The following is a 17,548-nucleotide window of genomic DNA, read 5'->3' as shown; positions in this document are numbered from 1 at the left end:
TTGCGGTCCAAACGCCACTCCGCTGCCACACCACTGAAAGCAGCCCTTACCACCAGTCGTTACCACACCGCTCCGTTTTGGGACCAAAAAGCAGAATGTCCCTTTTAACACCACCCCATCCATCTCGGTGGTAAGGAACACTCAAATGTGGTGCGTACACCCCGTTTCGGGCAGAGGACAATTTCGGCCCCACCATGGCACCAAGAAAGGATATCGTGTTAACAGCCCAAATTATATTCAGTTTGTAAGCATGCATGCATCACACAACATGCTTTTGTTGACTTTTGACACATTACTGCAAACCTGGAATTATTTCTTCTCCAACATAATTTGATCTGTCATCAGAAATTTCTCGAAATATACACTTGACATTGATCATTGCACAATCCATTAGAACTGGTAAAATGCATTTCACAGGAGTTCAAGGAGACAAGTCCCACAGAAAGCCTGCTTACAGGTGAATGAACTATCATGTTACTCAAACTGGCCGAGTAAGCTCTGCAATTCCACCAGCTGCTTTCATATTTCATTTACTGTATTGTGAGCACATCATGCTAAATGACTGTGACATGGGCTGAGTATTACATTTGTTAAGAATGATAGAAAACATTAGCACTGGATCAAACAAAGTGATATAAATCTGGAATCTTTAGAAACCTGGAAGAATAAATAGAAATAATAGGACAAATCAAAACCACAAAATATATATAAAACACAATACAAAGTATTATAAAAACTGTCATTCAGACATCAAGCATTATTTCTTGTGGTTATTTAAATTTTGGAAATATTCTTCTGCATTCTTTTACATCATTGGCATCAGACAAATGTTTCACTTCAAGTACAAATTAATAGAATGTGCACACAATCATCATCATCATAGGCAGTACCTCGGAATTGAGGAAGACTTGCTTCCACTCCTGAAGTGAGTTCTTGTGGCTGAACAGTCCAATACGAGAGCCACAGACTTTGTCACAGGTGGGACAAATAATCGTTGAGGGAAGGGGTGGGTGGGACCGGTTTGCCGCACGCTCCTTCTGCTGCCTGCGCTTGATTTCTGCATGCTCTTGGCATTGAGATTCGAGGTGCTCAGCGCCCTCCCAGATGCACTTCCTCCACTTAGGGCAGTTTTTGGCCAGGGACTCCCAGGTGTCAGTGGGGATGTCGTACTTTATCAGGGAGGCTTTGAGAGTGTCCTTGTAACGTTTCTGCTTTGGCTCGTTTGCCGTGAAGGAGTTCCGAGTAGAGCACTTGCTTTGGGAGTCTCGTGTCTGGCATGCAAACTATGTGGCCTGCCCAGCGGAGCTGATCGAGTGTGGTCAGTGCTTCAATGCTGGGGATGTTAGCCTGGACGAGGACGCTGATGTTGGTGTGTCTGTCCTCCCAGGGGATTTGTAGGATCTTGCGGAGACATCGTTGGCGATATTTTTCCAGTGACTTGAGGTGTCTACTGTACATGGTCCATATCTCTGAGCCATACAGGTTATTACTACAGCCCTGTAGACCCTGTAGACTTGGTGGCAGTTTTGAGGGCCTGGTCTTCAAACACTTTTTTCCTCAGGCGGCCAAAGGCTGCACTGACGCACTGGAGGTGGTATTGGATCTCGTCGTCGGTGCCTGCTGTTGTTGATAGGAGGCTTCCGAGATGTGGGAAGTGGTCCATGGTGTCCAGGGCCACGTCGAGAATCTTGATGACTGGGGCGCAGTGCTGTGCGGTGAGGACAGGCTGGTGGAGGACCTTTGTCTTACGGATGTTTAGCGTAAGGCGCATGCTTTTGTACGCCTCAGTAAATACATCTACTATGTCGTGGAGTTCAGCCTCTGTATGTGCGCAGACGCAGGCACCGTCCGTGTACTGTAGCTCGACGACAGAGGTTGGGATGGTCTTGGGCCTGGCCCGGAGACGGCGCAGGTTGAACAGCTTCCCACTGGTTCTGTAGTTTAGTTCCACTCCAGCGGGGAGCTTGTTGACTGTGAGGTGGAGTATGGCAGTGAGAAAGATTGAGAAGAGGGTTGGGGCGATGACACAGCCCTGTTTGACCCCAGTCCGGACATGGATTGGGTCTGTGCACACAATACTGGGAGACCAAGCAACCATTACTTTGGCATGGAAAAACATCCAATTTGTGAATCCTCATATTAGCAGAAAGGCTGCTGGGATCTTCAGCATCATCAGGGATTGCAGCCACATTTTTTTTACATTTTAGTAACTTTGTATGAATGGAAATGTAACCCCATCATTGTGCCACTTCAGAGGGGGCATCATTCAGAATTTGGTAATTCAGTTCCTGCAACTTGCAATCCACATTAATTTAGTACTTTCTTGCCCTCTTCCTCACCACAGCAGATGGCACATAAATCTCAGGGTATCTTAATGGGAAAGATGCATCTCCTAGTCACCAGCTTCCTAGTGGAGACAGTGTACCTCCCATCTCCTCACTGTTCCGTAGCATATGTCTGAGTCCTTAGCTACTGAGTTGAGGTATGTGTTCAATTACTTGATTTTAGTGGGGTGTTCATATAAGTTCCATGATATCTAGTAAAGACTCAACTCTCTTCAACAACCAGATATATAAAAAATAACTTGCATTTATATAGCACTTTTCATGACCTCCGGACATCACAAAGTGCTTTACAGCTATTGAAGTCCTTTTAAAGTGTAGTCACTGGTTTAACATAAGGAAATGTGGCAGCCAATTTGCCACAAACAGCAATGAGATAATGACCAGATAATCTGCTTTACTGATGATTGGTTGAGGGACAAATATCGACCAGGACACCGGGGAGGTACCCCCTGTTCTTCTTCGAATAATGCTATGAGATGTTTTACGTCCTTCTGAGAGGGAAGACGGGACCTTGGTTTAATGTCCCATCCACTCCAAAATTACTTCATTGGCTGTAAAGCTCTTTGGGACATCCTGAGGTTTTGAAAGGTGTTACATAAATGCAAGTCTTTCATTCTTTCTCTGTACCTGCTGGTTTTACCCTGAATCTTCTTTAAGCTTAAATAGTAGTCTATTGTGCAGAATTTTATGAAAAGTTTTATGAAATAAAAATTTACAATTGAGTTTTTGCAACTTGTAAAACCACATTCACCAGGAATACATATTGGGAATTCAGGAGTGGCTTGCCCACCATTGTTCATACATTTATTTTAATAGAATAGTTGGGTGGTGCATAGTTAGCACTCACCTACCCATCTAGTATGCTGACACTGTTTTTCCAGCGCGAGCATCACTTACATAATGTGGGTGAACTGCGGGCCCTGGGGGCCTGAAGTTGAGCACTTTCCGGGAGAAGGAGAGGAGGACAGGAAAAATTAATGGTTTTGTAGTCACTTAAAATAATTGGCTCTTAATGGGGACAAAATGTTGATAGACTTTGTAATGGCTTATAATATTCTTGGTGTATATTTCTGCAATTGCAAAAACTGTTTTGGTCACAAAAATGGATGGCAAAACCCAATGGCTAATACAAACAAATATGAAGACAGGAAACTGAGTCTTTGGTTGAGGGATGTAGTGTCGTAACCCTGTTTGACGGCTGAGGAAGTGGAGCTAGTGCACATGTAATGATAGAGGATAGTGGCCTTGTTTACCAATACAGGCACACTCCGCATAGTACAACATTGCAATATGCCCAGAAGGACCCAGAAGCCAAGGTGGGGGCCACAAGAGCACAATGGACCTTTACTACCCTCAGCAGCGGTGCATGTTAACCGCAGGTATCCTTGCAGCAGATGGCCCTGTTCTTTAACTGGATCCCTGCTGATTCGCAGCATAAGAACATAAGAAATAGGAGCAGGAGTAGGCCATTTGGCCCCTTAAGCCTGCTCCGCCATTTAATAAGATTGTGACTGATCTGATCATTGACTCAGCTCCACTTCTTTGACCGCTCCACATAACTCTTTATTCCTTTATCGCTCAAAAATCTGTCCATCTCCACCTTAAATATATTCAATGACCCAGCCTTCACAGCTCTCTGGGCAGAGAATTTCATAGATTTACAACCCTCTGACAGAAGAAATTTCTCCTCATCTCAGTTTTAAATGGACGGCCCCTTATTCTGAGACTATGTCCCCTAGTTTTAGTTTCCCCTATGAATGGAAATATCCTTTCTGCATCCTCTCATTATCTTATATGTTTCGATAAGATCACCTCTCATTCTTCTGAACTCCAATGAATATAGGCCCAACCTACTCAACTTATCTTCATAAGTCAACCCTCTCATCTCCAGAATCAACATAGTGAACCTTATCTGAACAGCCTCCATTGCAAGTATATCCTTCCTTAAATACGGAGACCATAACTGTACACAGTACTCGAGGTGTGGCCTCACCAATAACCTGTACAGTTGTAGCAGGACTTCTCTGCTTTTATACTCTATCCCTCTTGCAATAAAGACCAACATTCCATTTGCCTTCCTGATTACATGCTGTACCTGCATACTAACTGTTGTCTATGGAGAAAAAGTCAGACTGAACACTGTGAGCTCAAAGTAACGTGTGACCTTAGTCTTTTATTGCAGGTCTCCAAAGTGCCTCTCCAACCTGTGAAGCCTTCTTAAATAACCTGTGTTCCCAAGGAATTATGGGGTCCCTTGGGACTCCGGGGAATGAGCCCTCTGGTGGCTGTACAGAGTAAATACAAGTCCACATAAATAACAACATTCCCCCCCCAAACTCAATAGTGTAACGATTTACAATGTGAGTCGATCTGGGGCCCTTCTTGCCCTGGTTGATCATCTCGGTGTGAAAGCTGGTGTTGTTGAATCATTTATTGGGCCCTTGCTGGGCTGCTGTTCAGCTGGCCTTGCTGGGCTGCCTGGTGTGTTGGGCCCTGCAGGACTGCTGTGGATGATGGGTTCTGCTTCGTGGTCAACCGTGGTGTTGGTTGCCACTGGTGTGTATGTTGGGGGATCAAAAAATGTAGGGTCCAAGGTGGGCTGCTCCGGATAGTCCGTGAATCTGAGTTTGATTTGGTCCAAGTGTTTCCGGTGAATGAGTCGATTTCAAACTTTGACCCGAAACACCCTGCTCCCCTCTTTGGCCACGACAGTGCCGGGAAGCCACTTGAGACCTTGTCCATAATTTAAAACAAATACAAGATCAATGATTTCAATCTCATGTGACATATTTGCGCTATCATGGTATGCACTTTGTTGAAGCTGAAGAAATGCAAAATTCACAAGAAACCCCCCCTGTGTTTGGGCTCATTCGAAAGGAAATTTAATTTGGGACTATCTACCGAAAAGTTTGGAACTCTAAAGTGCTTATGGAAGAAACTACGAACTTTAATAGAATTTTGGATTTTAAAAGACAAACTCAAGGCTGTGGGCGCAACTACGGAACTAGCAAGAGACAGTCTAATTGTGTGGAGCTACCTGGGTGTGAGGACTGAGTTAACCTGTCTGGAAGAATGAGTATTCGAAAATCCTTCTCCACAAGAGGCATTAACATCACAAAATCACCCAGAGGTAGCTACCCATCAACATGGGTCTGGGCAACCATTTCAGCATATACATCACAAAGAGGCCCAATCCAGCCTGCATGCGAAAGACTAAGCACAAAAGGACATTGCAATTACCAAACTAATATTTCCATCAGGAAACAGTTTTCGAACATCAACCCACCCAAGACATATCAACTTTTAACGAGCCCGACAAAATATTGCAAAGAAGAACCAAGCCCGCCAAAATTATACAAAGGATTTTGAACAGATTTGGTGGCAAGATTAGAACACTGAAATCGTACAACTGTTTTGAACAGAGGTTAGGTAGTTGCTAGTTAGCTACAAGGCTGCTACCACCTCAGATGACACTTTGACTGACAGACTAGTACCACACTACGCTGTGTCATCAAGACAAGGAGAGAAACCAATGCTACAGTTGTAAACTAACTTCTCCAGCCTGAAGGAAGGAAAAACATCACCATCGCAGCAGTGACCGACCACAGTCAACATGGTATCAAGGGAAAAACAACCGCGATCTACCGTTAACTATCAAAAGGGTTGATAAGCATAGTTCCTGCATGCCCTGGAGTCTAACCTAGCTAAAATTAGGTATTGGGAGGTGGGAGGTATAATTTACTGTGACCCCACTTTGAATGTGTAGTGCATGGTTCTTTTATTAGAGTGATTTGTGATTTTAAGTTTGACCTTGTACCTTTCCTTGTATTGTTCTTTATTTGTGATTTTAAATTTGACCTTGTACCTTTCCTTGTATTGTTCTTTATTTGTGATTTTAAGTTTGACCTTGTACCTTTCCTTGTATTGTTCTTTATTAGAGTGATTGTAAGTTTGGCCTTGTATTTTCTTAGAGTAATAAACCTGTATTACTTTGACTGTAATAAAACCAAAGTTCTTTGCATCAACCCAGTGTCTGCACTTTTGTCACACCCCCCAAATAAATCCAGAGTACAGAACCCAAGGGAGTGGGAGCGATTCGAACCGCGCAAGTTGGTCATAAGGGAACCTGACCCACTCATAGAGACCACCATCCCCTTACAAAGCCGCCTGCTCTCTACCTGTTCATGTAGATCAGAGTGAACTAATGAGAGCCTTGTCTCAAGTGCCCTTTTCATGAGCAGTTCAGCAGGTGGGATCCCAGTGAGCGAGTGTGGTCTCGTGCGGTAGCTAAGCAGGACTCGGAATAGGCGAGTCTGCAGTGAGCCTTCAGTTACCCTCTTCAAGCCTTGCTTGATGGTGTGCACTGCTCTCTCTGCCTGACCATTGGACGCTGGCTTAAACAGGGCAGATGTGGCATGTTTGATCCCGTTACGGGTCATAAATTCTTTGAATTCAGCACATGGCCCGTTGTTGCTCACCAGGACAGTTAAGCCGTGAGGGGCAAACATGGCCTGCAGGCTTTCAATAGTGGCAGTGGACGTGCTAGTCGACATTATCTCACATTCAATCCACTTGGAGTACACGTCTACAACCATAAGGAACATTTTACCCAAGAACGGGCCTGCATAGTCGACGTGTACCCTAAACCACGGTTTGGAGGGCCAAGAGCATAGACTTAGTGGCGCCTCCCTGGGTGCAATGCTTAATTGCGAGCATGTATTACATGTGTGAACGCAGGTCTCTAAGTCCGCATCGATACTGGACCACCACACGTGGGATCTGGCTATCGCTTTCAACATTACGATGCCTGGGTGGGTACTGTGGAGGTCATTGATGAAGGTGTCTCTGCCCTTCTTGGGGACCACTACATGATTGCCCCACAGAAGGCAGTCTGCTTGCATAGACATTTCATCTTTGCGCCACTGGAACGGCTTTATATCTTCCTGCATTTCCACTTGGACACTGGACCAGCTCCCGTGAAGCACACAGCTTTTGACTAGAGATATTAAGGGGTTCTGGCTTGTCCAGGTTTTGATCTGCCGGGCAGTAACAGGTGATTTCTCACTCTCAACTGCTTCCATAACCATGGCTAGATCTGCGGGCTGCGCAATTTCCACCCCCATGGTGGGCAATGGCAGCCTACTGAGAGCATTGGCGCAGTTTTCTGTGCCTGGCCTGTGGCGGATGGCGTAGTTGTATGCGGACAATGTGAGCACCCATCTCTGGATGCGGGCCGATGCGTTGGTATTTATCCCTTTACTCTCGGAAAACAGGGATTTAAGTGGCTCATGGTCAGTTTCCAATTCGAATTTTAGCCCAAACAAGTATTGATGCATTTCCTTTACCCCATAGACACACGCTAACGCTTCTTTTTCAATCATACTGTATTCTCTCTCAGCCTTAGACAGACCTCTGGATGCATAAGCAACCGGTTGCAGTTTCTCGAAATCATTAGCTTGTTGCAATACACACCCAACGTCACATGCTAGTACCAACCGCTTACATGGATCATACAACACAACAATTTGTTTGAGCATAACAATTTTCTCACTTTTACAAAGACATTTTCTTGGCTTTTGCCCCAAACCCATTCGCCCCGTTTTCGTAGTAAGACATGCAGTGGTTCTAGCAGGGTGCTGAGACCCGGTAAGAAGTTACCAAAGTAGTTCAAGAGTCCCAGAAACGACCACAGCTCTGTTACATTCTGTGGCCTTGGTGCATTCTCGATTGCCTCTGTCTTCACGTTAGTGGGCCTGATGCCATCCGCCGCAATCCTCCTTCCCAAGACTCCACTTCAGGTGCCAGGAAAACGCACTTCGAGAGTTTTAATCTGAGCCCCACGCGGTTGAGTCGACTAAGAACCTCCTCCAGGTTCTGCAGGTGCTCGACTGTGTTCCGACCTGTGAAAAGATGTCATTCTGTAAGACCACAGTGTACGGGACCGACTTCAGTAAACTTTCCATGTTTCTCTAAAATATCGCCGCTGCTGATCGGATTCCAAACAGACATCAGTTATAAACAAAAAGACCTTTGTGCGTGTTGATGCAGGTGAGAGCCTTCGATGATTCCTCCAGTTCCTGCGTCATATAAGCTGAAGTCAGATCCAGCTTCGTGAACATCTTTCCTCCCGCCAGCGTTGCAAAGAGGTCGTCGGCTTTTGGTCGTGGGTATTGACCCTGCAGGGAGAAACGATTGATAGTTACTTTATAATCGCCACAGATTCTGACGGTGCCGTCTCCCTTGAGTACTGGGACAATAGGACTGGCCCACTCGCTGAACTCAATCGGTGAGATGATGCCCTCTCTTTGTTGCCGGTCTAGCTCAATCTCTACCCTTTCTCTCATCATGTACGGTACTCCTCTCGCCTTGTGATGGATGGATCACGCCCCCGGAATTAGGTGGATCTGCACTTTTGCTCCTTGGAATTTCCTGATGCCTGGTTCAAACAGCAAAGGAAATTTGTTTAAGATCTGGGCACACGAAGTGTCATCAGCGGGCAATAGCGCTCGGATGTCGTCCCAGTTCCAGCGTATCTTTCCCAGCCAGCTCCTGCTGAACAGCGTGGGATCAGCGCCCGGTACCACCCAGAGTGGTAGCTTGTGCACCGCTCCATCGTAGGAGACCTTTACGGTAGCACTGCCGATTACAGGAATCAGTTCTTTTGTGTAAGTTCTTAGTTTCGTGCGAATTGGAGTTAAGACTGGCCTTGAAGCCTTGTTGCACCATAACCTTTCAAAAGTCTTTTTGCCCATGATGGACTGGCTTGCGCCCGTGTCCAGCTCCATTGACGCCGGGACTCCATTTAGTTCAACATTCAGCATTATTGGGGGACAATTCGTGGTGAATGTGTGTACCCCATGTTCCTCTGCCTCCTCTATCTGAGGATCTGTTTCGTCGTGATCCTCCGTGGATCTGTCCTCCTCTGCAACGTGGTGGTTTGCAGATGTAACAGGCTTAACAGCTCACCTGCACACTCGTTGGAGGTGTCCCATTGTTCCACAGCCTTTGCAAACGTATCCTTTGAATCCGCATGAATGGAAACGATGATCACCCCCGCAGCGCCAACAAGGTGTTAATGGCCTTGCATTCATCACCCTTGATGGTGGACTCTGAGACATCTGTGGTCGTGTAGCTGCAGGTATGTGTGACCTGCCCTGTACGTTACAATTCGAAAACAACATCACTTTGTTCACAGTACTTGTAGCAGCACTTGTGTGCTGAGAGATTTGCTTAGTATTTTCACTGGTGGCAATGATCACCTAGGCTATCACTATAGCCTTACTCAAGGTTGGGGTCTCTATAGTCAAAAGTTTGCGAAGTATGGTTTCGTGGCCAATGCCAAGTACGAAAACGTCTCTGAGCATGTTCTCCAAATGTCCTTCAAATTCGCAATGTCCTGTAAGGCGTCTTAGCTCGGCGACATAACTCGCCACTTCCTGGCCTTCAGACCTTTTGTAGGTGTAGAACTGGTACCTTGCCATCAGAACGCTTTCCTTCGGGTTCAAATGCTCTTGGACCAGTGTGCACAAATCGTTGTATGATTTCTCTGTGGGTTTCGCTGGAGTAAGCAGATTCTTCATGAGGCCATACGTTGGTGCCCCACAGACGGTGAGGAGGATCGCTCTATGTTTGGCAGCGCTCTCTTCCCCATCTAGCTCATTGGCCATGAAGTATTGGTCGAGTCGCTCCACAAAAGTTTCTCAATCATCTCCCTCCGAAAATTTCTCAGGATGCCCACTGTTCTCTGCATCTTTGGGTTCGCTAACTGTATCTCATCGCCAGTTGTTGTGTATGGAGAAACTGTGAGCTCAAAGTAAAGTGTGACCTTAGTCTTTTATTGCAGGTCTCCAGAATGCCTCTCCAACCTGTGAATACTTCTTAAATACCTGTGCTCCCAAGGGATTATGGGGTGCCTTGGGACTCTGGGGAATGAGCCCTCTGGTGTCTGTACAGAGTAAATACAGGTCCACAAATATAACACTAACTTTTTGTGTTTCTTGCACAAGGAGCCCCCAGGTCCCTCTGTACTGCAGCATTTTGCAATTTTTCTCCATTTAAATTATAATTTGCTTTTCTATTTTTTCTGCCAAAGTGGATAACCTCACATTTTCCCACATTATACTCCATCTGCCAAATTTTTTCCCACTCACATAGCCTGTTTATTACCCTATGCAGATTTTTTTGGCCTCCTCACAATTTGCTTTCCCACCTATCTTTTAATCATCAGCAAACTTGGCTACACATTACATTCGGTCCCTTCATCCAAGTCATTTATATAGATTGTAAATAGTTGCGGCCCCAGCACCAATGCCTGCGGCACCCCACTAGTTACTGTTTGCCAATCGAAAAATTACCCATTCATCCCGACTCTCTGTTTTCTGTTAGTTAGCCAATCCTCTAGCCATGCTAATATATTACCCCCAGCCCCGTGAACTTTATCTTGTGCAGTAACCTTTTATGTGGCACCTTATTGAATGCCTTCTGGAAATGCAAATACACCACATCCACTGGTTCCCCCTTATCCACCCTGCTCGCTACTTCCTCAAAGAACTCCAGCAAATTTGTCAAACATGATTTCCCTTTCATAAAACAATGCTGACTCTGCTTGATCGTACTATGCTTATCCAAATGTCCTGTTACTGCCTCCTTAATAATGGACTCCAGCAGTTTCCCAATAACAGATGTTAGGCTAATTGGTCTACAGTTTTCAACTTTCTGTCTGCCTCCTTTTTTAAATAGAGGCATTACATTTACGTTTTCCAATCCACTGGGACCATCCAGAATCCAGGGAATGTTGGTAGATTACAACCAATGCTTCCACTATCTCTGCAGCTACTTCTTTTAAGACCCTAGGATACAAGTCATCAGGTCCAGGGGACTTGTCCACCTTTAGTCTCATTATTTAACCGCATACTACTTCTTTAGTGATAGTGATTGTATTAAGTTCCTCCCTCCCTATAGCCCCTTGATTACACACTATTGGGATGTGAGTGTCTTCTGCTGTGAAGACCGATACAAAATATTTGTTCAAAGCCTCTGCCATTTCCCTGTTTCCCATTATTAATTCTCCAGTCTCATTCTCTAGGGGACCAACATTTACTTTAGCCACTATTTTCCTTTTTATGTATCTGTTTTTATATTTCGTGCTAGTTTACTTTCATAATCTATCTTCCCTCTCTTTATTTTTTTTTTAGTCGTTCTTTGCTGGCTTTTAAAAGGTTCCCAATCCTCTGGCCTTCCACTATTCTTGACCACATTATATGCCCTTGTTTTCAATTTGATAACATCCCTTATTTCCTTAGTTAGCCACGGATGGTTATCCCTTCTCTTACAGTTTTTCCTTCTCATTGGGATATATTTTTGTTGAGAATTATGAAATATCTCCTTAAATGTCTGTCACTGCTCATCAACCATCCCACATTTTAATCTATTTTCCCAGTCCACTTTAGCCAACTCTGCCTTCATACCTTTGTAGTCCCCTTTATTTAAGCTTAGGACACTGGTTTGAGATCCAACTTTCTCACCCTTCAACTGAATTTGAAATTCAACCATGTTATGGTCATTCATTCCTAGAGGATCCTTTACTAGGAGATTGTTTATTAATCCTGTCTCATCATAGAGTACCAGATCTAAGATAGCCTGCTCCCGGTTTGGTTCCGCAACATACTGCTCAAGGAAACTATCCCGGATACACTCTATGAACTCTTCCTCAAGGTGACCCTGGCCAATTTGCTTTGTCCAATCAATATGAAGGTTAAAATCGCCCATGATTATTGCTGTTCCTTTTTTACAAGCCTCATTATTTCTTGATTTATAGCATCTGAAGACAGAGCTCCTCTGGCAAATCCAGGTAGGTATGTGCCTTTGTCTCTAAATGTGTGTGTGTGATGGTCACACTGAGTGGACATAGCCTGCCTTCTGGTGCAACCTGAGGTGCCCGACATCCGTCCATTGCTTCTCCTTTTCTTCCTCAACAAAGATACAAGTGAAGGGGGATTTCCATGACAACCCACAGTGACAATAGTTTGGACATTCCAAGAAAATGAGAATGTCAAAACACCACCACCACCTTCTCAAGGGCAACTCGAGATGGGCAATAAATGCTGGCCTTGCCAGTGACGCACACATTCTGAGAATGAATATAAAAACATACCTTTCACCATACCTAAGACCTATAAGCTACTAGAAAATCATTTTTAAAATATTGACATTTTGCATTAAAATCTTTCTTTTGAGCTGCCCACAAGTAGTACAGAGCTGTTCAAAAATCTATGTGAAAGAATCTGGACACCAGTGTACTTCACTTTGAGCCTTACACACTGGCAAAAAGAACAAGTGAGATCACTGACTCTTTCGAATTGCCTCCCCACCACAAACATTGCAAAGACTGCTGACTTTGTTTATCTTTCTTCTCATCCTGCTGCTCTTACGTTTGCGGAAGTCCAGGACGAGGTTTACATTCTAGGCGTCTTCCTTAATCACAAACTACCACCCAGCAATACAAAGGAAAATCAAGTCATTTTTTTTAACCCACCGAATTTTTTTTCTTTGGAGTTACGACAAGTGCATTTCAGAAAGAGCCCATTTCAAGGCAAATATGCAGCATTGGAAACAAAAAATCCAACATTTTATATTTTCAAGGGTATGCTCGGACCCGTGGGGATTTAAAAACCTGGCCCAATGTTTGGGGCCATCTGATGTGAGTACAGGGCTCATGATCCCGGGTTATTACCCTGAACATCGCCCTGGGGTAAAAACAGACCGACCAGGAAATAAAAGCAGGTGTCAATAAAAAGAAACAGATAAGTGGAGCTCTAATTAACCATATACCTCAGAAGCCAGGCTTTTAAAGTATTTTTTACAGAAATTAATAATCCTTGTTAAAAATATTAAAACGCCTTTTTAAAGTGCTAATTCGACCTTTTTTTAATAAAAAAGGTTCCAACGTGATGGCTTCTCTCTCCACAAGCTCGCTCACAGATCATATTTCACCAACATGCATCATTCATATTCTTAACAAGATCTGTACACATTTATTTTAATCGCAATCAACCTCAACCCCCCTCAGCAAGCGTGTGATATGTAGCTCAGGGCTCCAATTCCCAGAACATCCCCCGACACAAGCCGGAGGACTGACAGATCTCACCTTCGGCGAAAGGTAAATGGAGCCGAGCCCTCGGGCGGTAAATTGTGTGCCTGCCAGTCACATCCAGGACTTGCGTGCCACCCGTTCACGATCTGACAGAAACGCGTCCATATCGGCGGATGGGTCGACCGATCTGGGAAGGAATCGCTGTGTCTCGCTGCCGATATCACTGCTCCGTGGTGGACCTGAGCATCGAGACGTCAGCACCGGCGTCAGGGCCCACCTGTTCCAAATAGATTTCAGTCAGCTGTAGCGGTAGGAAGGGAGCACTGCATCCTGCGCATCTCGGCCAGCCAAGCAGAATGCACTCAATGCACTGCAAGACAATACATTGCAAACCATAACAAGACAGTGCCACAGAACACAATGCAATTCATGCACTACAACAGAGCACAAGACAATGCGCCGCCTGCAACTCAACATAACCCATGAGGGATTTACAAATGTAATGATGCTTGGGCGAGGATCACTTCCAATATAGGCAGTTTTACTCGCACTGTAGCATTCTCACAAAGTGATCATCAGTGGCAGACAAAAAACAATGAGGAGAGAAAGCCCAGCTGCGTTTAAACAATGCAAAACATTGCAATGCATTACATGCACTGAGCCCAACATAACACATTGCACCCCACGCACTGTCTCACATAACACATCGCCACCATGTATTGCCTTAATAATACACGAATCCCATGCATCACCCTACATAACACATGAATCCCAATCACCACCTTCATCATCATAGGCAGTCTCTCGAAACGAGGATGTCTTGCTTCCGGCAAAAAAGGATGAATTCACAGGTGTTTCAATGAAGGACTTAATATTCCAGGTCCTGAACTACATCCTGAAGGGTGGAAGATGACTGTGCATGGATTTTTTTTAATGTGGGGTGGCTGTTGCACACCAGCCCCCACACAGGCTTGACAGAGCTAAGTCTTGTTCCAGTGGCAAAGGTTATCCAAGATGACTGGAGACCTGCTCTGCTGCACGGACCTAGTACACACACATATCGCAGTGTGGGCTGGACCGTGCTGCCTCTGGGCCCTCACCTCTTCTGGCCCCGAACTCACGCCTCTCTTGAGCCCTGATCACATTCTTCTACAGTCTCTCGCCGATCCTTCGCCCTGATCTTGCCGCTCCTGCTGTACCTGCCCACATTCCAATCACCGACCTGGACCTTGATGATGTCCCTCTTCGCTGCCGTCACTCTCCTGCACTAGCTCGTGCTGTACCTTGCAGTGGTATGCCACCATGCTGCCCATGGCCGCCGCTCGCTGCTCCTTTTATGGCCCCGACCTGCTGATGATGGTCTCTCGCAGGTCAGGGCCACCACCCTACAAAACACATGAATCCTATGCACCATCTTACATAACACAAGAATCACATGCACCACCCTAAATAACACATTGGGCTAGATTTTCCACTTTTGTGCAAATTGGACCAAAATGGGCATTATTTCCAGTGTGGGCAGTAAATATGAGTTTTGAGATCGCCGGATTATCGACCATTTCCAAAACCCTAACTTTCCATTTTTTAAAATGGGTATTACCGTGAGCGATCTGAAATGGGCGTCAGTGGTAAAACAATTTTATTTTCTGCCATAAAATGTCGCCGACCATAGCAACGGCATGGCAATGCCCGTTTCCCGCATTTCAGGAGGTCAGGGGTCATCATTACATGCGCAGAAGAGGAGACAGAAAAAGAGGGAGCAGTGAGGGATTGAAAGCGTGTATGGCTGTGGTGTGTGCTTGTTTGGCTGTTGTGGGAGGCAGCAGGGAGATTCACCAGCAGCAAAAAGCTACTAAGCACCAAGAAGGTAGTTGGCACCGAGTTTTTGTCCAACAAATAATACATAACATGGAAGGGATGGAGGAGGCCCTGGAGCTGGTAGCCAGGAACACTGGTGGCAGAGGGCTCCCAGTGGTCCCGGAGCGCAGCACTGCACCCCAAGGTGCCGCACCCCCATTGCCTACGACATATGAGAGCCAGGAGGAAGATCTTCCTTCTGGCTCGGTGTACGTTCCCACCTCGGCATCGTCCTCTCCCATATCTGTCCAAGCAGCAGTTCTGCTGTCATCCCCCCCAATGAATCAGCACTTGAGGAGTTCCTTGGCCAGGTGGCTTGGAGTCAGGAGGGGAAGGGGAAGGGTTGGAGGTGGGGAGGAGAAGTGGGGGGGAGGAAAGGAAAGTGAGGTGTATGGCCGCAGGTGCTGTCTGGGGCATATTTTTAGGTTGCTGGTGCTATTTGGTGGGAGGTTCGGGGCAAGGGGCAAGGGGGCTTCCATGTTGGTGTGCATTTGTATTCTGTTTTTCTGGAAATGGGGACCATTGTAATGATGTAAATGTGATAAATTTGTTGTGGGGTGGGGTGGGGTGTTTTTTATAGTTATACTTATGATTTCAGACAAATGGTCGGATGAAATGTTTTTTATTTAACATAACCTTGTTGTGCATTGTCTCAGATAGCTGCACCATTACACACTGGTGATTCCTTAATATGAAAGGGTATAATTACACCTAACTTCAATAAACTTTAACTGTCACCAAGGTGATACACACCATTGATGTATGACCTGCACACCCAGGAGTGTTGCAGCTTTGTAAATACCACCAATGTTTTTTCAGGCAAAGCGCTCATTTATGAGCTGCTGACATAAGAGTCTTGCAGCTATGTAGCCACCATGGGCCCTTTCCTGCGGTCTAGAGAGGGGCAGGGGCATGGTTTCAACATCAGCCTGATTGTCTGGCCCGAGGTCAGTGTTCGCCTCCTCGTCCTCTTCCTTTCTCTCCTGAGGTGGACCGTCAGTCCCTTCTGGCAATTCTTGTCCCCTCCTAATAGCCAAGTTGTGCAGCATGGATCACACCATCACGAATTGAGCTATGTGCTCAGGGTGGTATTGGAGCCCACCTCCTGAATGGTCCAGGCATCTAAAGCGCTGCTTAAGCATTCTAATAGTTTTCTCGACGATATTGCAAATGGATCTGTGGCTCTCATTGTATCGCTTCTCGGCTTCGATGTGGGTGTCATGCAGGGATTCATCAGCCAGGTGGTGAGGCCATATTCTTTGTCACCAAGCATCCAGCATTGACTTTGTGGCTGACTGGTAAACAGGTCAGATACAGCGTTCTCACGCAGGATGTGAACATCATGGATGCTGCCCGGAAATTTAGCATTCACTGCCATAATCATTTGCTGGTGGTCGACAAAGAGTTGCACATTCAGGGAGTGGAATCCCTTGCGGTTCCTAAAAACCTCTATATCCTGAAAAGGTGCCCGTATCGCAATGTGCCTACAATCTATTTCTCCCTGCACCTTGGGGAAGTTAGCAATTCGGTAGAATCCTAAAGCCCTCTCAGTCTGAGCCTCACTGGTCATAGAGAAGCTGATAAACTCCATCCTGTGGTCGTAAAGTGATTCAGTGACCTGTTGAATGCAGCAATGTGTGGCATGCTGAGATATAGCACAAATGTCACAAATGCTATATCTCAGCATGCCACTCATTGCTGCATTCAACAGGTCACTGAATCCCTTTACGCACACAGGATGGAGTTTATCAGCTTCCCTATGACCAGCTGAGGCCCGATAGGAACCCGATGCATAGAACAAAAGTGCCACGGTGACCTTGACCTCGACGGACAGTGTGGTACTGATGGCGCTGGCAGGCTGCACATCTCCCCTGATGAGCTGGCATATCTCATTGATAACCTCCTTGTGGAAGTGCAGTCTCCTAATGCAGGTGGTGTGGGACAAGTTGAGGTAAGACTGCTTCTCCCTGTAAGTGCGGGGGATGTAACGTCTGGACCTCCTCATCAGTCTGGCACGTCTTACATTGGGCACATAATGCTGTCGAATGTACCTTCTGCCATCTCTAGTCTGCAGCATGTGCGTACTCATCAAGACAGGTTGCGAAATGACAGGCCCCATTCCAATAGCTATCAGTATTACACTGATTGTTCACAAACAATAAATGTCCCCACTTAGACACCTAAAGTAAATTCCAATTGTCCACAGTATGAAACGATGTATGTTCAGATGTTCACATCACCTTAAAAGACCTCC

General features: G+C 45.7%; 1 protein-coding gene across 1 annotated transcript in view; it reads right to left on the bottom strand.

The window, feature by feature from the left end:
• Nucleotides 1-13,739, bottom strand: part of mfsd6b (major facilitator superfamily domain containing 6b) — an 87,649-nt gene extending 73,910 nt beyond the window's left edge. Inside the window, exon 1 of the mRNA XM_070874823.1 lies at nucleotides 13,492-13,739. The gene's annotated coding sequence lies outside the window, so the exon portion shown is untranslated. The remainder of the gene's footprint in view (nucleotides 1-13,491) is intronic.
• Nucleotides 13,740-17,548: the final 3,809 nt, after the last annotated feature.

The sequence above is a fragment of the Pristiophorus japonicus genome, chromosome 3 (genome assembly GCF_044704955.1).
Source record: "Pristiophorus japonicus isolate sPriJap1 chromosome 3, sPriJap1.hap1, whole genome shotgun sequence".
NCBI classification, from domain to species: Eukaryota; Metazoa; Chordata; class Chondrichthyes; family Pristiophoridae; genus Pristiophorus; species Pristiophorus japonicus.
The sequence above is the reverse complement of the archived record's forward strand: the minus strand, read 5'-3'. Positions and strand labels throughout refer to the sequence as shown.